Here is a 24,640-nt window from a genome sequence, read left to right on the forward strand (position 1 = left end):
CTCGCTCTAACGTCTGGCGGAGGGGAAGAGGGTCTCGGTGTCTCCTCTGGACGTCTCGGACGCTCTCGCACGGCGGTCTGTGAAAAGAACGTTTAACAAGTCAGATATATCTCCAGCAAGCCGCATTCTCATTGGCCAATCAAACCGCAATCTGGTGCAGCAATAGTTAATAGCTCACTGCTGGAAATGAGCCGGGGCGACCCAGAGGTTATGGGGTTAAAGTACAGTTCTGGGTAACTTACATAAGGAAGGATTAAGACTCACAGCGAACACCCTGTGGGAGCCGAGGCAGCGCCGCCTGCGCATGTGCAGAGACTGAACGGCCAGGAGCAACGGGGGGCTTTACACCAAACGGGGGGGCCAAATAATATAAATATATTTACCCAGTGTCACCATGGCAACTAAGAGTCCAATCTTCATGGCAGTCGGCCTCCCCATTGGACCCTTGAACATGGCACCTAAATTCTACGCGGATTATTCCTCCCCGGACCAAACCCGCCGCTTGTGACAGGGCCGGGCTAGCCGGCTGATATGTCTGTGTGACTTTTATATTGTGTATTATTGTGTCTGCCCTGTCTGCCCCACCGGCCCCCGCACTACAGGGGGGATAACACAGGTGGGGGAACCCATCGTATCCCTTAATCCCCTCACCTGATACATCCCCTGTATACTGATGGGATTTGTGATGGGATGTGAGTGATGGGAGTTGGGTTCGGTGCTCATTGAATTGAGGTTATATATAAAGTTTTGTGTGTTTGTAAATAAAGTTCTTGTTTTGCTGTGAATGGGGGTCTGACTGACCCGTGGAGAGCGGGAGCTCCGTATGAGGGGCTGACCGGTGATTCCTCAGCCTCGGGTACGGGGACCCCGGTAACTCCGCTCCGCAAGCCGAGAATGCGCTGATTCAGGGTAAAAACACCCAAATCCCACTCCCAGGGGCGAGGGCCGTGCGGGGGGGGCGAGGGCCGCGGGGGTGACGGGGTTCACACTCGGTGACTGATTACCCGTTATGGCCGCTGATGGTTACAGATTTACAGCCGTTATTGGCGGTGACAATGATTAACGGCAACGCGAGGAGCCCGCGGGCGCCCGCCAACCCCTTCAGTGCTGGAGCGGGGGGCAGGAACAAAAAAGAGGGCGGTGGCGGTAGACCCAGACTCAATAGTGACAGCCATGGAGCCATCGATAAAGCCCCCCCATTATATCAGCTCCCAATCATACCCCGTATAATGTATATTATAATCAGTGAGCCGGCCCCCCTGTATAATGTATATTATAACCAGCGAGCCGGCCCCTGTATAATGTATAGATAAATCAGCGACTGGCCCCCTGTATAATGTATAAAGGGGCGAGGTGCCCTGTATCATGGATGAAGTATATAGGGCACATTCCTCTGCCATTAATCCGATATGATGGGAATTTTAATGCCCCGGACCCCCTGCGATTGGCCCTGCGGGGGCCGCCCCGGCCCGACTCTGCGATGTAATCCGGTTTATGAAGCAGGAATCTGCAGAAAGTTTCTATAATCCCGTTACCGGGGCAACAAAACGCGATTAACCCCTTTCCATCCACGGCTGTGGGCAGCGTTACCGACGGGAGCCGCCGTGCACCGCACAGACTGCGTAAATGCGCACCCCCCCGTCCCCCCCCAGGTATTAAGCAGGGGGGCTGCGCGGAACGACCGGTGTGAAAGGGGAAGTTTCCTGCGTTTTGGAATTACACATTTTCGGGGTATTTGTGACGCGCGTGTACCGGGAGTCCGGAGACACCGAGAGGAGATCCCGGAGGAAGAGAAACTAAACGGAGAGATGGGGGGGTAATCCAAATACAACTGAAACATAGAAAGCCTTGGTTCTGGAGGGGTTAAAGGACAGCATTACCCCTTCCTGGGGCTACAGAGAAGCCAGCAATACCCCCCTCCCCCAAGCTGGGGCCGGTATAGCCAGTGGCTGTCATGATGGGAGTTGTATATCTGGGGCTGTGCTGGAGGCTGTCGGGGTAAAACTACACACATCTACCCCTTCCGCCCATCACAAACCCCACAGGCGGCCCCCTGCTGCGGGGGTAACACGGCTCCCCCCCAAATGCCTGCACAGATGAAAGGGTTAACCGGGGTCTAGCAGCAACTCTACACGCCAAACATAAAAGGTGGAGCAGTTGTCATAGCAACCAATGGAACATCCCTGCACTTTCATCACGGGGGCTCTCTGTGTACAGGTTACAGAGCAGGGGGCCGTGTGGCCTCATCATGCCAATAACACGCGAGGACACGCTACACGCCACATTAGCTTAACCCTTAACCGCCTGAGCTGCATCGTCTTTACACCCCAAACCAGGGGCCACAGCCACAAGCCGGGAGCCACAGCCACAAACCGGGGGCCACAGCCACAAACCGGGGGCCACAGGCACAGGGCTCGTCACAGCTGGCACCAGCGAGGCAGCTGAATGAATGCCGTCCAGAGACGGCCCCAGGAAGATGACCCGTGTGACGAAAAAGGGGAGGAAAAAGAGAAGAGTGGCTTGGAGTCAGTGCCATGATCCGGTCCAACTTACCACACTGTCCCGATCTCACCGGCAAGTCCTGGGGAGCAGCTGGACTGAGTCTGGGGGGGGAATACGGGGCAGTTAATAGCAGAAAGTTACACGGTGCCCCCCCCAAACACAGCGAGTACCGGCCCTGCGTGACAGCTGGGGCCACACTCACAGGGGCCACAGGCGCCAGGTGTCTGAGCGCAGAAAGGGGACATTACCCATCATCCTCCTGCGCAGCCGCTCAAACCTCAGGACTGTCCCCTGAAATTCAGGAGCACAAGGAGTAACGGAATACAGGAAACCGTACGTTTTGGGGTAATCTGCTCAAAAAGGGCACGGTGCAGACAGAACCCCCGGGGGGGGAGACACCCGGGGCAGAGAGAACACCCCCCCCCCCGGGTCTGGAACCCGGTGTCAGGGTTCATGCACAGCCATAGCTGCCAGCTGCCCTGGAGTTACAGAAACAGACTTCAGCACTACTGTCTGGTACACGAGAATCTACAGTGTCTATAGCTACCAGCTGCCCTGGAGTTACAGGGACAGTCCACATACCGAGGGCTATACACAGAATCACATCTACCATAGCTGCCAGCTGCCCGGTGTTACGGTCATAAGCCCCTGCTAGCGAGCGCCTCCACCAGCACACACACCCCTTGGCTGCCAGATGCCCCGTGTCTGTCCAGGTGAGCGCCAGGAGCCACCAGTTGCCCCGGGGCGGTGTGCCGGTGTGGGTGGGGACTGAGCCCGGGCAGGCGGCAGCCTCTCCCGGGTGCGGCGGGTACCTGCAGGCGGTGTCAGCGTGCTCCGTACCAGTCCGGTCCCTCCGTAATGCCCGAGCACTAGCAGCGTGTAGCACAAGGACAGTGCCGCCCCGTAGTGACAGCTGGGGGCGGAGGAATTGACAGGTGCCAGCCAATCACAGCCCTCTGTCCTCAACCTTCCGTGTCAGCCCACTATCGGACAGCGCAGGCGCTGGAGCCCCTCCGGAAGCAAGCAGCAGCCATGTTTGTAAAGGGAGTTTCTTCACCAAGCAGTCTATAGATTGTAGCGCCCTGCATGCACCGCGGCCGGGGCCTGACATGCGGTTCTGGCTGGCACGTGGGTGGCGCTCTTATCAAGAAGGGCGACGGCGACCCCGTCCGCCATGTTTTTAGCTAATTGGTGACCAGTGCAGGTAAATTGCTGCTCCCTCTGGTTTATACCCCCTCACACCCTGCAGGGGGCAGCACTTTACCTGCACTGATCAGCAATATGTGAATATTCTATATGTTCTGGAAAACATGGCGGATGGGGTCACCCTGCTTCAGGCTCCGCATCCCGCCCTCTCCCTCGGACCCGGCGGCTCTGTGGGTTCCAGGTCAGAGAGACACAATGTGATCGGAGGCAGCAGGGAGAGGCCCGGCGGGCCCTGTGCCTGTGGCCCCAATCTGTGTAGGATGAGCCCCCCGCCTAGTTGCCCGTTTCTCCTACTGTAACAACTCAAACAACTCAAACCTTAATCAGTCGTTGTTCTCGTTTGAGATTCAGGAGTGATAAAGCAGGAGGGATTCCAGCTATATCACTGGGGTAAAAACCCTGAGAATCTACCCATTCAGCCCGAGACTTGGGTAAAAACCCTGAGGGACAACCTCTGCTGGGAGGCTGTTCCAGGGATGCGTTCTGATTGGCTGAATGTTTCCGACTTAGGTCGCTGACCAAAAAATGCACAGGTGAGACGAGGCTATTGGCGCCCCCTGCATGCGAATGCAGGAATAACACCGATTCCCGGCAGATTCTCCTTCACCAAATGTCACGGAAAGCAGAGGGACTGCAGCCAATGCCACCCCAGCCATTCCTGCCCCAGGGCTCATCAGCTGACCGGGGCAGATTAGATCACCTACGACATCACCATTTCTATGCATCCTTCACATTTCTTGTTATCTTCGTGTCCTCGAGTCTTCCCGGCTTGGAGGGGAGGACGGTTCATGGACCTTGACTTTATCTTTAGAGAATAAACATCTCCCCCCAGCGCGTCGTCTTCACTACATTCTGCGCGTCGCGGCGATATCCGTACGTGTGGCCAAAACATAACAGGGGAAAAGGTGCTCTTTGGCCAAAAACTGTTGAGCTTCGTGAGCTTTGTTATTTCTTTTAAGTAATAAATTAGACCAAATATACTCGGGAAGCCGAGCGCGTAGAATGTACGCCATTCATAAAATTATTTCACAAGCAAAGGTGTAGCTCAAGATACGGAAAGGGGGCTCTCTGTGTGACGACAAGCAGCAGCAGCAGCAGCACCTTCTCACCTTCTCTGTCCTGTCCCAGGGCTTATAATTCTTTCTGTCTGACGACAAGCAGCAGCAGCAGCAGCAGCAGCAGCGGCAGCAGCGGCAACAGAATAAGAGAAGTAAAATAAAAAACTTTCACACCTGCGGCCATACCACCCTGAAAGCGCCTGATCTCGGAAGCTAAGCAGGGTTGGCCCTGGTTAGTACCTGGATGGGAGACCGCCTGGGAATACCAGGTGTTGTAGACTTTTAATTTTTTCTCACAGTCCGGGGAGAGCTTTTTGCCATGTGTTTCTTGCTCATCATCAAAGCTTTAAACCCTTATTTGAACCTTCTCACCTTCTCTGTCCTGTCCCAGGGCTTATAATTCTTTTTTTTTTCAAACTTCTTTTTATTTAAAGTTTTTTTCTTTTTTATGTTTTCTTTGGTTCGTCACGATAAGGATACAGAAAGAAAGAAGGGGGGGGTCATAAAAAAATAAATAAAATGCAGTGTCAGATCCATGGTAAATTTCAAATGACAAACATATTCACACAGTACATGTGAAAGGGTACAGAGCCAACACAATAGGAATGTCGTAAAATAAATATAAGTAAGAATGTGTATAAGTTGAGGATATGTAGCAAAAAGAATGAAAAGCATGAGTAGTCCTCATCATTTGAGGAGAATGACATGGTATCAAGTAGAGGTCCACAAAGAGGAGGTGAGATGGTAATGTGTGTGTCAGCCATATGGGTAGGTACAGAGGTACTCGTCGTGAGGTGAATATGACATTATGTATCCATAGACGTGAACGTGTATAAATGTAGTGTGAAATGAAACAGAACATAACAAACAAGAACAAATAAACCCTCTGCTCATCCTGCGTGGTGGTAAAAAAAAAAAAAAAAAAAAAAAAAGGGGGGGGGGGATTGCCCGTTATTAAACACCATGTTGTGCACAGCGACAGAACCTATGCAGGTACAATTGGATTTCTGCCTTGAAAAAGTTGGAGACTGTACCACGAGGTATGTTGAAAAGCGGATTGGATCAACAATTGTGTGTCTGTTTTCAATGTGGAAATAAATGTGCCCCAAGTGTCAAAAAATTTACTGGTGGATTTTTCTTTTGTCAGCGTGGCTTCTAGACAATCCATCCGAAATAGGTAAAACAATTTGTCTTGGAAAAGAGTGAGAGTGGGTGGTTGAGGTCGGATCCAGTGGTGAAGTATACATTTACGGGCCACAGCAGTAACAATATGTGTGAGTTTTTTAGAAGAACGGCCAGTAGGACCAGCCATACCAAACATCGCCACCTCAGGAGATAGCGGAAACGATACAATCTTGTGGTTCAAAACAAAAGTATGTACTTGGGACCAGAAAATTTGAATTAAAGGGCATTGCCAGAAGCAGTGAAAGGAGTGTGCATTTTCAGCATTGCATTTAGGACAATTAGAGGTTGGCCGCAAACCCAGTTTGTGGAGACGCTCAGGAGAGAAATATACATCATGAGTTATTTTATAAGCCATTTCCTTATACGTCGCCACTGGCAGAACAGAGGAGGCGGTAACGGTAGCTTTACATATGTCATCTCTGGTAACAGTCGGTATGTATTTTGTCCATCTGTCCAGTCCACCAATCTTGTCAGTCGAGTCACATGCTGATCGAATAAATTTGTATAAAAAACTGATGGAAGGTGTATGTCCTCTGTGTTCATAAATGTGTCTGTCAAGAAGGTTGTGCCAGTCATGGTGGGTGAAATGAGCAGTGACCGAACCAACATAACTTTGAAGCTGCAGGTATGCAAACCAAGGAATCTGTAGGTTAGTGTGACACAAGGTCTGGTAAAGTGGTAGATGGCAGGTATATTAGACCAGCCTTGGTCAATAGTAGTCTGCCTTAAAATATGTCCCAGGGAAAGATGTTTGACTACAAACTGCACTACTGGCAGTTTGCAAAACATGGTAAGGGTCCCTGGGGCGGAGCATCTGGAAGAGCGGGGTGGGCCAGTGCTCCAACAGCACTAATTGCTGTATTGGTCCAGTCCAGAGCCTGCGTTCTGGACAGGAGCTCCACAGGTGTGGGGTAAGTAGCAGCTCACCTGTGGCTGATTAATTAGCAGGCAGAAGGTAAAAGGGTTTGAGCCTGATTCAGAGAGGAGGCCACTGTTATGCCAGCTAGGAGAGCGAATAAACTGAGGGGTGGTTTCTCTCTGCAAAGCCATATTGATGGTAAATTGTGACCTGTTTTGTTCTAAGCGAAGACTGTTATTCTGCTTACAACTGCTGCTGTTTGTTCCTTGAAAATAAACATTGAAGCTGAGCTGGATGTGTCCTGGACTTCATTTACCCTAGAAGACTGTGGTTACAGCCAAGATCCTTGACAAAAGTCCCAAGGAAAAGGGAGGCTTGTCACATATGGTGGAGAATGCGGGCATCCACGTAAGTCTGTGGGTAGAAGTCAGTTACAGCTCAACATGGAGGATATTATCAAGGCGTTGATCCAATCCACCACTGTGCAACAGGAGGCTAACAGGAGAGCTACAGAAAACAGTGCAGTTCTGCAGCAATTGGTACTGACCCAGGCAGAGAATGCTAAACTCCTGGCCAAAGCACAAATAGAAAGCACTGAATCCTTAGTGCAACAGATTGCAGTGGCACAACTTGAGGCATTTAAAGTAACCCGTGAAGAGCAGCAAAATGCTACCCGTGTGCTACAGCAGGAGATCCAAGCTATTTCTGAAAAGCTGGACTTGGACCCTGAGGCAAGATCCCCAGGACCAAAGATGATTCGGGCAAGCCACTACCTCCAAAAGATGACTGCATCAGATGATGTTGAAGCCTACCTTCTGGCATTTGAACGCACAGCAGAGAGAGAGAAGTGGCCGGCTACCGAGTGGGCAAGTGTACTGGCACCGTTCCTGAGCGGAGAGCCGCAGAAGGCGTACTATGACCTAGAGCCTGCAGAAGCAAGCGACTACCCAAAATTGAAAGCTGAGATCCTGGCACGTCTAGGGGTAACCTCTGCAGTACGTGCCCAAAGATTCCACTCATGGGCATTTTCCCAGGACAAAGCTGCAAGATCCCAAATGTTTGATCTCATACATCTGGCCCGGAAATGGTTACAACCTGAAGTCAATTCACCTAGCCACATTGTGGAAATCCTAGTGATGGATCGATTTTTGCGTGGTTTACCAGCAGCCCTGCGTCGGTGGGTCAGCCAGAGTGATCCACATACAGCGGATCAGCTAATTGCCTTGGTGGAAAGATATGTGGCTGCAGGAGAACTGTTAAGCCCTGCTTCACCAGATAAACCCCGAAATTCTAAGGTCAAGGATTCTGCAAGACTTGGTAAGACTGTTCTGGGTTTAAGGGGGGCTGAAGAACTGCAGCTATATTCTCAGGACACCAGGGACAATACTCCAGGACTCAGAGGGTTAACCAGACGTAATAGGCCTGGGAGAGGAACTAATTGGGGGTCAGACTATGTTGTGAAGTGCTTTAGATGCAATGAGGCTGGTCATATGGCTAAGGAATGCCCCTTGAAGGATGAACCTATGGAGTGCAATATGGGTGAAAATGAGGGAATGCATTCATTTTTGTTTAATTGTGTTGCGTCTATTAACAATGACTATGATAACCCTTATTGGTGCTATGTGAATGTGAATGGAAAAATGTCTAAAGCATTACTTGATTCAGGCAGTATGGTCACATTAATAGCAGAATCTGTAATACCTTATGTGAAGTCTGATCATGTGCAAAAGGTGGGAATTATCTGTGTTCATGGGGATAAGAGAGAGTATCCCACAGCAGAGGTAGATATTGGAACCCCGTATGGTTCTCTAAAATACAGAGTGGGTGTAGTACCCAGACTATCCCAGCAGGTGGTAATAGGTAGAGATTTTCCCCATTTTCTAGAATTATGGGCCTCTGCAGAAAAGAAAGGCCAAAGCTCATCAGAATTTAATCAAGCTGATGAGGATTATGTGTTTCCTTTTGCCAATACTGAATTGGATTTTGACCAACAGGAGAGACACCAGGGCTAATCTTACTACCCTAAACCAGTACTAGTGGGGGATAACCCAGTACAAACTAGTGAGGAGCCGGCTAATACTGCAGAGACTGATGAATTATTAGACATAGGGATCAGTCCTGGTAACTTTAAAAGCGCCCAGTGGGAAGATCCCACTTTAGTTGCAGCCCGAAACAATATAAAGGTTGTAAATGGGGTTGCTGCTCAGCCAGGGGAAGCACTGTCATTCCCTTATTTTGAAACGTTAAATGACCTAATCTACCGTGTAGAAAAGAAAGCTGCAGATACTATTAAGCAGCTGTTGGTTCCACAGGCTTTCCGTAATATAGTGTTGAAGTTGGCTCACAGCCACATACTAGGAGGACACCTTGGAGTTGAGAAAACCAGAGAGAGAGTCCTTAAACGTTTTTACTGGCCTGGAGTGCTTGCTGCTATAGCAAACTATTGCTCTTCATGCCCTGAATGCCAGCACAGGGCCCGTTCAAGGCTTTTCGTAGTCCACTAGTTCCCCTACCTATCATAGATGTCCCCTTTGAAAGGATCGCTATGGACTTAGTAGGGCCACTGATAAAATCCGCTAGAGGGCATCAGTATATACTAGTCGTTCTGGACTATGCAACGCGATACCCTGAAGCCATACCCTTACGTAATTCTTCTGCAAAGTCAATAGCAAAGGAGCTAATGCTGATGTTTAGCAGAGTGGGTATCCCCAAAGAAATCCTGACGGACCAGGGGACCCCTTTTATGTCCAGGGTCACCAAAGAGCTATGCAGATTCCTGCAGGTTAAACACCTTAAGACCTCAGTATATCACCCACAGACTGATGGTTTAGTAGAAAGGTTTAATAAAACCCTTAAGAGTATGTTACGTAAAGTAATTGACACTGACGGGAAAAACTGGGACTTTTTATTGCCATATCTAATGTTCTCCATTAGGGAAGTTCCGCAGGCCTCCACAGGCTTCTCTCCTTTTGAATTGTTGTATGGGAGGCATCCCCGTGGAATGCTGGATATAGCTAAAGAGACCTGGGAGCAGGAGAGCACACCCCACCGGAGTGTAATTGAGCACATAGCTCAAATGCAGGATAGAATGGCTACTATTTTGCCTATTGTCAGGGAACACATGCAGAAAGCTCAGCAGGCTCAGAAAAACAGTTATAATCGTAATGCTCGAATCAGAGTGTTTCAGCCTGGAGACGGGGTATTGGTACTGGTCCCTACAGTAGAGAATAAGTTCCTGGCAACTTGGCATGGGCCATACGAGATAATTGAGAAAGTGAGTGACGTCAATTATAAAGTTAGGCAACCAGGTAGAAGAAAGCCTGAGCAGTTGTATCACGTAAATCTGCTGAAACCTTGGAAAGACAGAGAGGTCTTGGTGGCTTTAAAGCCTTCAGAGCCTCCTAAGGCCGAGCCAGAGGTAAATATAGCCGAGACGCTATCTATGCATCAGAAGCAAGAGGTCAGGGATTTTATCAGAAGAAATAAGGATGTTTTCTCTGTAGTCCCAGGGAAGACTAATGTTATCAAACATGACATAGTGACAGAACCAGGGAAGAGGGTTAATCTCAAACCCTATAGAATACCTGAGGCCCGGCGGGAGGCTATAAACTTAGAGGTCGAAAGAATGCTAAAACTTGGAGTCATTGAGGAATCCCAGAGTGACTGGAGCAGTCCTATTGTATTGGTGCCAAAACCTGATGGCACATGGAGATTCTGTAATGACTATCGGAAGTTGAATGGCATCTCAAAATTTGACGCCTACCCAATGCCAAGAGTTGATGAGTTAATAGAAAGACTGGGTAAAGCACGCTATCTGACAACTCTAGACCTGACAAAAGGTTACTGGCAAGTCCCTCTCACGGACCGGGCCAAAGAAATAACAGCCTTTTCAACACCCAGTGGCCTGTTTCAGTACACTGTATTGCCATTTGGGTTACATGGTGCGCCTGCCACATTCCAACGAATGATGGACAGAATTCTTAAACCCCATACTCGCTATGCCGCTGCTTATTTGGATGATGTTGTCATCCACAGTACAGACTGGGAATCCCATCTTCCCAAAGTTCAAGCAGTGCTTGATTCTATCCGCTCGGCAGGTTTAACTGCCAATCCTTCCAAATGTACTATTGGTTTAGAAGAGGCTAAGTACTTAGGATATTCAATTGGGAGGGGATTGGTTAAACCGCAAACTGCAAAAGTGGAAGCCATACAAAAATGGCCACAGCCACTTACGAAAAAACAAGTAAGGGCATTTTTGGGTTTGACTGGTTACTATAGGAGGTTTATTCCAGATTTTGCTACCATTGCTGCTCCTCTAACTGACCTTACTAAGGCGAGGTACCCAGTTATGGTTAAGTGGAGCCCTGAAGCAGACAAAGCTTTTAAAAGACTGAAGGAGGCTATCTGTGCCCAGCCAGTCTTAGTAACTCCGGACTTCTCCAGAAGCTTCATAGTTCAGACAGATGCTTCTGATGTGGGCTTAGGAGCTGTCCTTTCCCAGGAATATCAGGGTGAAGAACATCCTGTGTTCTTTTTGAGCAGGAAACTAAATCCACAAGAGAAAAACTACTCTATTGTAGAAAAGGAGTGTCTCGCTATTAAATGGGCATTAGAGTCACTTAAATACTACCTGCTAGGTCGGAAATTCCGGTTGATAACAGATCACGCACCTTTGACTTGGATGTGTCAAAACAAAGAGAAAAACTCCAGAATTACCAGATGGTTTTTAAGTTTGCAATCCTTTAATTTCACAGTGGAACACAGGGCAGGCCTCAAACAGGGAAATGCTGATGGCCTTTCCAGGGTACATGCTCTGATGTCCATGGTCGCTCAACCCCTTAGGTCTGAGCTGGGGGGGAGGATATGTGACACAAGGTCTGGTAAAGTGGTAGATGGCAGGTATATTAGACCAGCCTTGGTCAATAGTAGTCTGCCTTAAAATATGTCCCAGGGAAAGATGTTTGACTACAAACTGCACTACTGGCAGTTTGCAAAACATGGTAAGGGTCCCTGGGGCGGAGCATCTGGAAGAGCGGGGTGGGCCAGTGCTCCAACAGCACTAATTGCTGTATTGGTCCAGTCCAGAGCCTGCGTTCTGGACAGGAGCTCCACAGGTGTGGGGTAAGTAGCAGCTCACCTGTGGCTGATTAATTAGCAGGCAGAAGGTAAAAGGGTTGGAGCCTGATTCAGAGAGGAAGCCACTGTTATGCCAGCTAGGAGAGCTGATAAACTGAGGGGTGGTTTCTCTCTGCAAAGCCATATTGATGGTAAATTGTGACCTGTTTTGTTCTAAGCAAAGACTGTTATTCTGCTTACAACTGCTGCTGTTTGTTCCTTGAAAATAAACATTGAAGCTGAGCTGGATGTGTCCTGGACTTCATTTACCCTAGAAGACTGTGGTTACAGCCAAGATCCTTGACAAAAGTCCCAAGGAAAAGGGAGGCTTGTCACAGTTAGGAAATTTGTCTCGACATTGACTTAGTGTAAGAATGCGTTGGTTAGACTCATCAATGAGATGAGAAATTGATGTGAGACCCATGGCGTGCCACATGGTGAATGGAAGTGAGGAGCGGCCCTCCTGAAAGGCTGGGTTGTGAACAAGCGGTAAGTGAGAAGTATATTGCCAATTGAGTTTGAGGAGGGTACGAAGAGATTTCCAAGCTCTAATCGTGGAGTATAATAAAGGATTTCCCCTCACATTTTCCGGTAATAAAAGGTATGGCGTGTGTAATAAGACAGATAACATATGCGGGGTGCATAATTGACTCTCAAGAGAGGTGTCTGTAAATTTGTGGGACAGGGACAACCAATCAATTGCGTGTCGTGAAAGAGCAGCTATGTTATATTGCTTAATATCCGGGAAATTAAAACCCAAGGACTGTGGTGTGCGTTTAAGTTTATATAAACCAATCCTGGGCTTCTTTCCCTTCCAGAGGAAGAGGTTAAATTGTTTATCCAAAAATTTGAGATCAGTGGGTTTGATCAAAAGGGGTAAAGATTGTATGGTGTAAAGGAGTTTAGGAAAGCTAATCATTTTAATGAGATTAATCCTACCAGTCAGTGTCAAGTGTAACGCGTGCCATAATTTCAGTTCATTCGTGACCTCCTTAATGATCCTAGTAATGTTTAATCTGTAGAGTAGACGTGGGTGTTTTGGTAAAGTGATGCCTAGATATTTAATTGAGGTCGTCGCCCAATGAAAGCCAAAACTAGGGGTATCCGGAGGCAAAACAGAAGCGCCCAAATAAAGCGCCTCCGATTTGTTGACATTAATTTTAAAACCTATCACCTCTCCCCAGGTGTGTAGTAAAGAGAGAATGTGTGGGATGGATGTTTTGGGGTCAGAGATGTATAAGAGGATGTCATCAGCAAAAGCTGTCAGTTTGTGTTCCAGTGAACCAAAAAAAAATACCTCGAAAATCAGTGGATGAAATGAGAATACGAAGTAGGGGATCCAAAGCCAAATTAAAGAGGAGAGGAGAAAGAGGACATCCCTGTCTAACCCCTCGGCCCAAGCGAATAGACTCAGACGCCATCCCGTTTGTGATGATAACCGTTTCTGGACACGTGTATAAATTGCGTATAAAGTTTAAAAAGTTTTGTCCAAAGAAACGGTTTTTTAAGATCCTGTAGAGGTGAGGCCAAGCTACAGTATCAAAAGCCTTTTCTGCGTCTAAACTTAATAAGGCTCGAGGATGGCGATCAGAGTCAGAGTTGGATGTTATTACAGCTGCCAGGGCTGTACGGATACCCCTGACTGAATTACGACCTTTCACGAAACCCAATTGGTGGTGTATTAATAATTTTGGTAGGAAGGATTGCAGTCTGGAGGCAATTAATTTAGTGAGAATTTCCAAGTCTTGGTTGAGAAGTGAGATGGGTCGGTATGATTGAACATTTGTAGGGTCTTTGTGTGGTTTGGGTATCAGTATAGTAGTGGAACGTGTCAAAGACTGTAGTGGGCAATTGTTTTGAAAAATATCATTATATAATGCAGTGAGGGCTGGTACGAGGTGTTGTGAGAGTATCTTATAGTATTCAGCGGAAAAGCCGTCTGGGCCAGGAGCACGACCGTTGGGCAGAGAGTGAATGGTGTGTTTAACCTCCTCCTCTGTTATGATAGCATTTAAGTTGTCCCTTTGTTCATTGGTGAGTTTTGTCAGTTTTGCTTTCTGCAGTAATTGTATGCCTGACTCTATGTTATCTTGTGCAGGGGTATATAGGTGTGTAAAAAAAGTTGAGAATGCATGATTAATATCTTTAGGTTGAAAAACGCTATGTCCCGCATCCGTAACGATTTTATGAATAATATGTTTAGGTTTGCGGGATTTCGCCATATTGGCCAACAGTTTACCAGCTCTGTTGCCCCATCGGAAAAATTTGTTTTTTGTGTAGTCTATTTGAGTTTGGGCTTTCTCTAATAACAAAGCGTCTAAAAGCTGCTTACATTCTGTGTATTTGGATTTGTGAGAGTCATCTTTATGGACAGAGTAGTCAAGAAAAGTGCGTTGCACTTCTGCAAGTAAGGAATCATACCTCTGATACCAGCGTTTACGTTGAGTTGCCTCATAAGATATGATGTTACCCCTTATTACTGCTTTAGAGGCTTCCCAGAAGAGCATATGATTATCAATGTGTTCCAAATTGTCATCTTGGTAATTTGCCCAAGATGTTTGTAACATGGTGGTAAAATCGTCTCTACAGGTATAGTGAGCAGGGAATCTCCAATGTCTATGTGACCTTTGTGTGTTGGGTAGTTGGACCGTAAGACGAATAGGTGCGTGATCCGAGACTACAATTGTATCTATGTGAGTGGTAGATATAAACGGTAAAAGCGACGATGATGTGAGAAACATGTCGATCCTAGAGAAAGAATGGTGTACTCTGGAAGCATGAGTGTATTCTTTATGTGTAGGGTGTGTGACACGCCATGGGTCCACTAGGTGTAATGAGTTGGTGAATAGGTGAATACCTTCCAAAGGGGTTAACGAATGTAAAGTCCGTCTCGTCCTGTCCAAATTGTCATCTAGAACTGTGTTGAAGTCACCGCCTATGAGGAAGTTGGAGGAGAAAGAGAGGTTAATAAGCATTTCATAAAGGTGTACATAAAATGAATGATTCGGGTAGTTAGGAGCATATAAATTTATAATATTAAACCTCTGGCGGTGTATGGTGAGATCCAAGAGTATGTATCTGCCATTGGGATCAATAATTGTATTATGGATGTCATAAGGTAAGGATTTACTAATTAAGATTGCCACTCCCCGAGATTTAGTTTTATAAGGGGCAGAATAGCAGGCTTCGATCCAGTAATCCTTTAATGTCGATTGGGAACCTACTTTCCAATGCGTTTCCTGGAGAAACACTATATGGGGTTTGTACCTACGTAACACTGTTAGAACCTTTTTCCTTTTGACAGGGGTATTAAGTCCTGCCACGTTCCAGGATACTAATTTTAAGGGGCATTGTGTGTGAATCTGATCAGATGGTGCAGTCATTGATATCTAGAGATGGGGGTAGAAAGAGGTCACTTAGTTGTTGAAAAGATAATGAAACAATATGCATCCCTGTGTGTCCCAGCTCACACAGGAAGTGAGGTATTGTGGGCAAACCAAAAACAGGAGAAATAAAGAAAAAGCGGGTATACCCGCACACACCACGCAGGAGCAGTACAAAAATTAAACAAAACAAATGAAACCTTAAAACCGTAAGGAGTGCCATCATCGTCGGGTCTTCGGAATACCGCAGACAAGACGTGTATACGTGTGAATATGGAACGAACAGGCCAGAGTTCATGGAGAGTTGTGTGAAGCAGATGGAGTAGGCGAAGACGTCATCGCATCCAGGTGTAGCGCCGCCTCTTGGGGTGAGTCGCAGACCCAGGTCGTATCATGGATTGTGAAGCGAAGTCTTGCCGGGTAAAGCATGGTGAATTTTATTTGACCCTCGATCAGCCGCTTGCATATTGGAGCGAATTCGCGCCGCCTGGCCGCCACCATAGCCGAGTAATCCTGGAAAATTATTATTTTGTAGGATTCAAATCGGAGATCAGGAACTTTACGGTAAGCTGTTAGTATTTTGATTTTGTCGACAAAGTTCAGCAGCTTAATAATGACAGGTCTCGGACGGCTATTGTTTGGTGGTCTCTCAGGGCCCAAACGATGGGCACGTTCAATTTGAAGGGGTAAGCCGTTGTCTAGAGTCAGCTGCAGCACTTTCGGAAGCCAGCTCTGAAGCGTCGTGAGTAGAGAGGACGGCTTGACAGATTCTGGGATACCTACAAATCTCAAATTGTTTCTTCTGCTTCTGTTTTCAAGGTCATCCAATTTGTCAGTGAGTGTTTTAATCTGGTGGGCCTGAGTAGATAGGTCAGTTTCCATTTTGGCAATGAGGTCTTCGCTGTCACTTTGGCGCTGTTCTAACGTGGTGAGTCTACTAGTGTGATCTGTAACTTCTTGCCGTATAGTGAGTAAAGTTTCTTTGAGGTCTTGGAAACGCTGGTCCAGCATTGGCATCATGACGTCAGAAACTGCTTTCACCAGTGCCAGAGCCTGAGGAGGGGAAGCGCCGTCCTCTGGATCTTCCTCAAAGAAGGCAGCCTTGGGAGAAAGAGACTGTGAGTCTTCACTTGTCGGTTGGGATGACTGTAGTTTCGTTAAACGCTTTTTTTGAGAGGATTTGCCGGGTGTTTTACCCGAAGAGTTGAGGAATTTATCCATCATTACGTGGTCGCCCTTGGCCGTCACCTCTCCTTGTCTGGTTTTCTTGAACAGTGTAGTGATTATTTGCAGAAAAGAATAGGTACTGTAATGGGTGAGGACACTATGACATAAAAAGAGTCAGTGGAGACAATAGAATTTGCTAGGAAAGAATATTGCCAATGAAGTGTTGTAGTTGCAAGGTGAAAGTTGAAGAGCGTCATGCACGATGCGCTGTTGCTCACGGTGCTTTCAGTAAGTAAATCAGGCTTGAAATGATAATATGTAAAAACGTGGAAAATAAAACAAATACTGAGCCACGCTTTGTCGTGGAAGTAAGGCTCCAATATATAGCAGGTATTCAGCACAGGTGCTAGAGAGTTGTGTAGGAAAATTCAAATATATATCATATAGTAACGGCCCAGAGCAGAGATCTTATAGTTTAGGGCCAAAACGCCTAAATCGTTGCTGAATTCAATAAGCCGTCGACGTGTAAAGGGTTAATTTGAATTTTTGAGGTTGGCACTTAAAGATAACGGTGATAAAGCACAAAATTTGTAGAATGAAGACTGATATGAGCCTCATGCAATGTGTTATATATCAAAACAAAGGAGCCGTTAGGCAGACCTGGCCCAGTAAAAAAAAACAAAAAAAAAAAAAAACTTGAAAAATACGTATAATGAATTTATGGCTGATAGCCCATCAATATATAGGTAAGAGCTGTTATCAGGCACTGTGGGCATATATATGCTGTGGTGTATACAGGCCTGAATGGTGTGATGATGAGCCCAGGGTCCTGCAGCGGGTGGCGGCCACGCGGCGCTCCGGGAGATCCAATGAAAAGCGATGGACGGCACCTCCTCCACCGTCTGAAGCTGTACCGGCGAGCTCAGGGGATGGTGACCGATCAACCCCGGCTCCAACGTCGCCGAAACGAGGCCTCGGTGTGGCCGAAAGCTGGTCGCGTGGTCGGCAAGGTAGGCCTCAACCGCCGGGCTCCCGGCCGGCAGCCCCCCGCCGTTTCCTCTCCGCACTAAAGCGGTAGTTAGATCGCGGAGTGTGTCCGCCGCCTCCCGGTACTCTCAGGGAGCGGCGATGGCGCTTGGTAAGGGTGATGCACCCCGGATTGTAATAAACGCGGGGGAGCCCTGTCAATATGCTGCCTCCAGGTATGGCCGCCGACCGGAAGTCCCAGGGCTTATAATTCTTTCTGTCTGACGACAAGCAGCAGCAGCAGCAGCAGCAGCAACAGAATAAGAGAAGTAAAATAAAACACTTGGACACCTGCGGCCATACCACCCTGAAAGCGCCCGATCTCGTCTGATCTCGGAAGCTAAGCAGGGTTGGGCCTGGTTAGTTCCTGGATGGGAGACCGCCTGGGAATACCAGGTGTTGTAGACTTTTAATTTTTTCTCACAGTCCGGGGAGAGCTTTTTGCCATGTGTTTCTTGCTCATCATCAAAGCTTTAAACCCTTATTTGAACCTTCTCACCTTCTCTGTCCTGTCCCAGGGCTTATAATTCTTTCTGTCTGACGACAAGCAGCAGCAGCAGCAGCAGCAGCAGCAGCAGCAGCAACAGAATAAGAGAAGTAAAATAAAAAACTTTCACACCTGCGGCCATACCACCCTGAAAGCGCCCGATCTCATCTGATCTCGGAAGCTAAGCAGGGTTGGGCCTGGTTAGTACCTGGATGGGAGACCGCCTGGGAATACCAGGTGTTGTAGACTTTTAATTTTTTCTCACAGTCCGGGGAGAGCTTTTTGCCATGTGTTTCTTGCTCATCATCAAAGCTTTAAACCCTTATTTGAACCTTCTCACCCAGAGCCGGCCTTAGGCGTTGTGGCGCCCTGTGCGGACTACTCCTCTGGCGCCCCCCCTCACTACCCCCCCTCTCTGCCCCTTCAAACTACCCGCCCTCTCTGCCCCTTTAAACTACCCCCCCTCAAACTACCCCTCCCCTCAAACTACCCCTCCCCTCTGCCCCTTTAAACTACCCCTCCCCTCTGCCCCTTCAAACTACCCCTCCCCTCTGCCCCTTCAAACTACCCCCCCTCTGCCCCTTCAAACTACCCCCCCTCTGCCCCTTCAAACTACCCCCCCCTCTGCCCCTTCAAACTACCCCCCCCTCTGCCCCTTCAAACTACCCCCCCTCTGCCCCTTCAAACTACCCCCCCCTCTGCCCCTTCAAACTACCCCCCCCCAGTTACCTTGTTGCCGGAGTCCTGCGGTAAGAGCGGGAGGCATCCGTCTTCTCGCTCTGCCGGCATTTCATGTTGAGCGCCAGTATAGTCCGGCGCTCAACATGAGATGCTGGCACCGTGACGGAGTCATGGAGAGTAAGCGGCGCCGAGCGGTTGCCGAGAACTTCACGAGCAACCGCTCGGCGCCCCTGACCGGGACATAGATTAAAGCATCGTTTTTTTTTTTTTAAACTTTATTTAACATCAATGATGTTAAATAAAGTTTAAAAAAAAAAACGATGCTTTAATCTAAGTCCCGGTCAGGCGCCCCTGCAACCATGGCGCCCTGTGCGGTCGCACAGGTCGCACACCCCTAAGGCCGGCCCTGTTCTCACCTTCTCTGTCCTGTCCCAGGGCTTATAATTCTTTCTGTCTGACGAGCAGCAGCAGCAACAGAATAAGAGAAGTAAAATAAAACGCTTTCACACCTGCGGCCATACCACCCTGAAAGCGCCCGATCTCGGAAGCTAAGCAGGGTTGGGCCTGGTTAGTACCTGGATGGGAGACCGCCTGGGAATACCAGGTGTTGTAGGCTTTTAATTTTTTCTCACAGTCCGGGGAGAGCTTTTTGCCATGTGTTTCTTGCTCATCATCAAAGCTTTAAACCCTTATTTGAACCTTCTCACCTTCTCTGTCCTGTCCCAGGGCTTATAATTCTTTCTGTCTGACGACAAGCAGCAGCAGCAGCAGCAGCAGCAGCAGCAGCAGCAGCAGAATAAGAGAAGTAAAATAAAACACTTTAACACCTGCGGCCATACCACCCAGAAAGCGCCCGATCTCGTCTGATCTCGGAAGGTAAGCAGGTTTGGGCCTGGTTAGTACCTGGATGGGAGACCGCCTGGGAATACCAGGTGTTGTAGGCTTTTAATTTTTTCTCACAGTCCGGGGAGAGCTTTTTGCCATGTGTTTCTTGCTCATCATCAAAGCTTTAAACCCTTATTTGAACCTTCTCACCTTCTCTGTCCTGTCCCAGGGCTTATAATTCTTTCTGTCTGATGACAAGCAGAAGCAGCAGCAGCAGCAGCAGCAGCAACAGCAGCAACAGCAGCAGCAACAGAATAAGAGAAGTAAAATAAAAAACTTTCACACCTGCGGCCATACCACCCTGAAAGCGCCCGATCTCGACTGATCTCGGAAGCTAAGTAGGGTTGGGCCTGGTTAGTACCTGGATGGGAGACCGCCTGGGAATACCAGGTGTTGTAGGCTTTTTCTTTTCTCACAGTCCGGGGAGAGCTTTTTGCCATGTGTTTCTTGCTCATCATCAAAGCTTTAAACCCTTATTTGAACCTTCTCACCTTCTCTGTCCTGTCCCAGGGCTTATAATTCTTTCTGTCTGATGACAAGCAGCAGCAGCAGCAGCAGCAGCAGCAGCAGCAACAGAATAAGAGAAGTAAAATAAAACACTTTCACACCTGCGGCCATACCACCCTGAAAGCGCCTGATCTCTTTTAATTTTTTCTCACAGTCCGGGGAGAGCTTTTTGCCATGTGTTTCTTGCTCATCATCAAAGCTTTAAACCCTTATTTGAACCTTCTCACCTTCTCTGTCCTGTCCCAGGGCTTATAATTCTTTCTGTCTGACGACAAGCAGCAGCAGCAGCAGCAGCAGCAGCAGCAGCAGCAGTAGCAGCAGCAGCAGTAGCAGCAGCAGCAGCAGCAGCAGTAGCAGCAGCAGCAGCAGTAGCAGCAGCAGCAACAACAGAATAAGAGGAGTAAAATAAAAAACTTTCACACCTGCGGCCTTACCACCCTGAAAGCATCTGATCTCGGAAGCTAAGCAGGGTTGGGCCTGGTTAGTACCTGGATGGGAGACCACCTGGGAATACCAGGTGTTGTAGGCTTTTAATTTTTTCTCACAGTCCGGGGAGAGCTTTTTGCCATGTGTTTCTTGCTCATCATCAAAGCTTTAAACCCTTATTTGAACCTTCTCACCTTCTCTGTCCTGTCCAGGGCTTATAATTCTTTCTGTCTGATGACAAGCAGCAGCAGCAGCAGCAGCAGCAGCAGCAGCAGCAGCAGCAACAGCAGCAGCAGCAGCAACAGCAGCAACAGCAGCAACAGAATAAGAGAAGTAAAATAAAAGACTTTCACACCTGCGGCCATACCACCCTGAAAGCGCCTGATCTCGGAAGGTAAGCAGGGTTGGGCCTGGTTAGTACCTGGATGGGAGACCGCCTGGGAATACCAGGTGTTGTAGGCTTTTTCTTTTCTCACAGTCCGGGGAGAGCTTTTTGCCATGTGTTTCCTGCTCATCATCAAAGCTTTAAACCCTTATTTGAACCTTCTCACCTTCTCTGTCCTGTCCCAGGGCTTATAATTCTTTCTGTCTGACGACAAGCAGCAGCAGCAGCAGCAGCAGCAGCAGCAGCAGCAGCAGCAGCAGCAGCAACAGAATAAGAGAAGTAAAATAAAACATTGTAACACCTGCGGCTATACCACCCTGAAAGTGCCCGATCTCGTCTGATCTCGGAAGCTAAGCGGGCTTGGGCCTGGTTAGTACCTGGATGGGAGACCGCCTGGGAATACCAGGTGTTGTAGGCTTTTAATTTTTTCTCACAGTCCGGGGAGAGCTTTTTGCCATGTGTTTCTTGCTCATCATCAAAGCTTTAAACCCTTATTTGAACCTTCTCACCTTCTCTGTCCTGTCCCAGGGCTTATAATTCTTTCTGTCTGACGACAAGCAGCAGCAGCAGCAGCAGCAGCAGCAGCAGCAGCAACAGCAGCAGCAGCAACAGCAGCAGCAGCAACAGCAGCAGCAGCAACAGCAGCAGCAACAGAATAAGAGAAGTAGAATAAAAGACTTTCACACCTGCTGCCATACCACCCTGAAAGCGCCCGATCTCATCTGATCTCGGAAGCTAAGCAGGGTTGGCCCTGGTTAGTACCTGGATGGGAGACCGCCTGGGAATACCAGGTGTTGTAGGCTTTTTCTTTTCTCACAGTCCGGGGAGAGCTTTTTGCCACTTGTTTCTTGCTCATCATCAAAGCTTTAAACCCTTATTTGAACCTTCTCACCTTCTCTGTCCTGTCCCAGGGCTTATAATTATTTCTGTCTGACGACAAGCAGCAGCAGCAGCAGCAGCAGCAGCAGCAGCAGCAACAGAATAAGAGAAGTAAAATAAAAAACCTTCACACCTGCGGCCATACCACCCTGAAAGCGCCCGATCTCGTCTGATCTCGGAAGGTAAGCAGGTTTGGGCCTGGTTAGTACCTGGATGGGAGACCGCCTGGTAATACCAGGTGTTGTAGGCTTTTAATTTTTTCTCACAGTCCGGGGAGAGCTTTTTGCCATGTGTTTCTTGCTCATCATCAAAGCTTTAAACCCTTATTTGAACCTTCTCACCTTCTCTGTCCTGTCCCAGGGCTTATAATTCTTTCTGTCTGATGACAAGCAGCAGCAGCAGCAGCAGCAGCAGCAACAGCAGCAACAGCAGCAGCAGCAACAGCAGCAGCAGCAGCAGCAACAGCAGCAACAGCAGCAACAGCAGCAACAGCAGCAACAGAATAAGAGAAGTAAAATAAAAGACTTTCACACCTGCGGCCATACCACCCTGAAAGCGCCTGATCTCGGAAGGTAAGCAGGGTTGGGCCTGGTTAGTACCTGGATGGGAGACCGCCTGGGAATACCAGGTGTTGTAGGCTTTTTCTTTTCTCACAGTCCGGGGAGAGCTTTTTGCCATGTGTTTCCTGCTCATCATCAAAGCTTTAAACCCTTATTTGAACCTTCTCACCTTCTCTGTCCTGTCCCAGGGCTTATAATTCTTTCTGTCTGACGACAAGCAGCAGCAGCAGCAGCAGCAACAGAATAAGAGAAGTAAAATAAAACATTGTAACACCTGCGGCTATACCACCCTGAAAGTGCCCGATCTCGTCTGATCTCGGAAGCTAAGCGGGCTTGGGCCTGGTTAGTACCTGGATGGGAGACCGCCTGGGAATACCAGGTGTTGTAGGCTTTTAATTTTTTCTCACAGTCCGGGGAGAGCTTTTTGCCATGTGTTTCTTGCTCATCATCAAAGCTTTAAACCCTTATTTGAACCTTCTCACCTTCTCTGTCCTGTCCCAGGGCTTATAATTCTTTCTGTCTGACGACAAGCAGCAGCAGCAGCAGCAGCAGCAGCAGCAGCAGCAGCAACAGCAGCAGCAACAGAATAAGAGAAGTAGAATAAAAGACTTTCACACCTGCTGCCATACCACCCTGAAAGCGCCTGATCTCGGAAGCTAAGCAGGGTTGGGCCTGGTTAGTACCTGGATGGGAGACCGCCTGGGAATACCAGGTGTTGTAGGCTTTTTCTTTTCTCACAGTCCGGGGAGAGCTTTTTGCCACTTGTTTCTTGCTCATCATCAAAGCTTTAAACCCTTATTTGAACCTTCTCACCTTCTCTGTCCTGTCCCAGGGCTTATAATTCTTTCTGTCTGACGACAAGCAGCAGCAGCAGCAGCAGCAGCAGCAGCAGCAGCAGCAGCAGCAGCAGCAACAGAATAAGAGAAGTAAAATAAAAAACTTTCACATCTGCGGCCATACCACCCTGAAAGCGCCCGATCTCGACTGATCTCGGAAGCTAAGCAGGGTTGGGCCTGGTTAGTACCTGGATGGGAGACCGCCTGGGAGTACCAGGTGTTGTAGGCTTTTAATTTTTTCTCACAGTCTGGGGAGAGCTTTTTGCCATGTGTTTCTTGCTCATCATCAAAGCTTTAAACCCTTATTTGAACCTTCTCACCTTCTCTGTCCTGTCCCAGGGCTTATAATTCTTTCTGTCTGATGTCAAGCAGCAGCAGCAGCAGCAGCAGCAGCAGCAGCAGCAGCAGCAACAGAATAAGAGAAGTAAAATAAAACACTTTCACACCTGCGGCCATACCACCCTGAAAGCGCCTGATCTCTTTTAATTTTTTCTCACAGTCTGGGGAGAGCTTTTTGCCATGTTTTTCTTGCCTATCATCAAAGCTTTAAACCCTTATTTGAACCTTCTCACCTTCTCTGTCCTGTCCCAGGGCTTATAATTCTTTCTGTCTGACGACAAGCAGCAGCAGCAGCAGCAGCAGCAGCAGCAGCAGCAGCAGCAGCAACAGAATAAGAGAAGTAAAATAAAAAACTTTCACACCTGCGGCCATACCACCCAGAAAGCGCCCGATCTCATCTGATCTCGGAAGCTAAGCAGGGTTGGGCCTGGTTAGTACCTGGATGGGAGACCACCTGGGAATACCAGGTGTTGTAGGCTTTTAATTTTTTCTCACAGTCCGGGGAGAGCTTTTTGCCATGTGTTTCTTGCCTATCATCAAAGCTTTAAACCCTTATTTGAACCTTCTCACCTTCTCTGTCCTGTCCCAGGGCTTATAATTCTTTCTGTCTGACGACAAGCAGCAGCAGCAGCAGCAGCAACAGAATAAGAGAAGTAAAATAAAACACTTTCACACCTGCGACCATACCACCCTGAAAGCGCCTGATCTCGTCTGATCTCGGAAGCTAAGCAAGGTTGGGCCTGGTTAGTACCTGGATGGGAGACCGCCTGGGAATACCAGGTGTTGTAGGCTTTTAATTTTTTCTCACAGTCCGGGGAGAGCTTTTTGCCATGTGTTTCTTGCTCATCATCAAAGCTTTAAACCCTTATTTGAACCTTCTCACCTTCTCTGTCCTGTCCCAGGGCTTATAATTCTTTCTGTCTGATGACAAGCAGCAGCAGCAGCAGCAGCAGCAGCAACAGCAGCAACAGCAGCAGCAACAGCAGCAACAGCAGCAACAGCAGCAACAGCAGCAACAGCAGCAACAGCAGCAACAGCAGCAACAGAATAAGAGAAGTAAAATAAAAGACTTTCACACCTGCGGCCATACCACCCTGAAAGCGCCTGATCTCGGAAGGTAAGCAGGGTTGGGCCTGGTTAGTATCTGGATGGGA

The 24,640-nt window shown here is 48.2% G+C and overlaps 11 non-coding genes and 7 pseudogenes across 11 annotated transcripts; all 18 read left to right on the plus strand.

Moving 5' to 3' along the window:
- Window positions 1–4,938: 4,938 nt before the first annotated feature.
- Window positions 4,939–5,047, plus strand: LOC128487750 (uncharacterized; annotated as a pseudogene).
- Window positions 5,048–17,790: 12,743 nt separating this feature from the next.
- Window positions 17,791–17,909, plus strand: LOC128486394 (5S ribosomal RNA). Its single transcript, XR_008352693.1, has one exon. It is a non-coding gene; the product is annotated as a 5S ribosomal RNA (ribosomal RNA).
- A 209-nt stretch (window positions 17,910–18,118) lies between these two features.
- LOC128484925 (5S ribosomal RNA) lies at window positions 18,119–18,237 on the plus strand. The gene has a single exon (XR_008351285.1). It is a non-coding gene; the product is annotated as a 5S ribosomal RNA (ribosomal RNA).
- Window positions 18,238–19,176: 939 nt separating this feature from the next.
- Window positions 19,177–19,285, plus strand: LOC128486967 (uncharacterized; annotated as a pseudogene).
- Window positions 19,286–19,494: 209 nt separating this feature from the next.
- On the plus strand, window positions 19,495–19,613 carry LOC128486736 (5S ribosomal RNA). Its single transcript, XR_008353019.1, has one exon. It is a non-coding gene; the product is annotated as a 5S ribosomal RNA (ribosomal RNA).
- A 224-nt stretch (window positions 19,614–19,837) lies between these two features.
- LOC128486211 (5S ribosomal RNA) lies at window positions 19,838–19,956 on the plus strand. The gene has a single exon (XR_008352521.1). It is a non-coding gene; the product is annotated as a 5S ribosomal RNA (ribosomal RNA).
- Window positions 19,957–20,481: 525 nt separating this feature from the next.
- On the plus strand, window positions 20,482–20,590 carry LOC128487593 (uncharacterized; annotated as a pseudogene).
- Window positions 20,591–20,840: 250 nt separating this feature from the next.
- Window positions 20,841–20,949, plus strand: LOC128487448 (uncharacterized; annotated as a pseudogene).
- A 222-nt stretch (window positions 20,950–21,171) lies between these two features.
- LOC128486636 (5S ribosomal RNA) lies at window positions 21,172–21,290 on the plus strand. Its single transcript, XR_008352922.1, has one exon. It is a non-coding gene; the product is annotated as a 5S ribosomal RNA (ribosomal RNA).
- Window positions 21,291–21,556: 266 nt separating this feature from the next.
- LOC128486250 (5S ribosomal RNA) lies at window positions 21,557–21,675 on the plus strand. Its single transcript, XR_008352557.1, has one exon. It is a non-coding gene; the product is annotated as a 5S ribosomal RNA (ribosomal RNA).
- Window positions 21,676–21,882: 207 nt separating this feature from the next.
- On the plus strand, window positions 21,883–22,001 carry LOC128486852 (5S ribosomal RNA). The gene has a single exon (XR_008353128.1). It is a non-coding gene; the product is annotated as a 5S ribosomal RNA (ribosomal RNA).
- A 281-nt stretch (window positions 22,002–22,282) lies between these two features.
- LOC128487450 (uncharacterized) lies at window positions 22,283–22,391 on the plus strand (annotated as a pseudogene).
- A 192-nt stretch (window positions 22,392–22,583) lies between these two features.
- On the plus strand, window positions 22,584–22,702 carry LOC128486637 (5S ribosomal RNA). Its single transcript, XR_008352923.1, has one exon. It is a non-coding gene; the product is annotated as a 5S ribosomal RNA (ribosomal RNA).
- A 224-nt stretch (window positions 22,703–22,926) lies between these two features.
- LOC128487506 (uncharacterized) lies at window positions 22,927–23,035 on the plus strand (annotated as a pseudogene).
- A 222-nt stretch (window positions 23,036–23,257) lies between these two features.
- Window positions 23,258–23,376, plus strand: LOC128486251 (5S ribosomal RNA). The gene has a single exon (XR_008352558.1). It is a non-coding gene; the product is annotated as a 5S ribosomal RNA (ribosomal RNA).
- Window positions 23,377–23,846: 470 nt separating this feature from the next.
- On the plus strand, window positions 23,847–23,965 carry LOC128484933 (5S ribosomal RNA). Its single transcript, XR_008351293.1, has one exon. It is a non-coding gene; the product is annotated as a 5S ribosomal RNA (ribosomal RNA).
- A 194-nt stretch (window positions 23,966–24,159) lies between these two features.
- On the plus strand, window positions 24,160–24,278 carry LOC128485743 (5S ribosomal RNA). The gene has a single exon (XR_008352071.1). It is a non-coding gene; the product is annotated as a 5S ribosomal RNA (ribosomal RNA).
- A 284-nt stretch (window positions 24,279–24,562) lies between these two features.
- The window catches only part of LOC128487657 (uncharacterized), a 109-nt pseudogene continuing 31 nt past the window's right edge, over window positions 24,563–24,640 (plus strand).

This window comes from Spea bombifrons, chromosome 3 (assembly GCF_027358695.1).
Source record: "Spea bombifrons isolate aSpeBom1 chromosome 3, aSpeBom1.2.pri, whole genome shotgun sequence".
NCBI lineage: Eukaryota > Metazoa > Chordata > Amphibia > Anura > Pelobatidae > Spea > Spea bombifrons.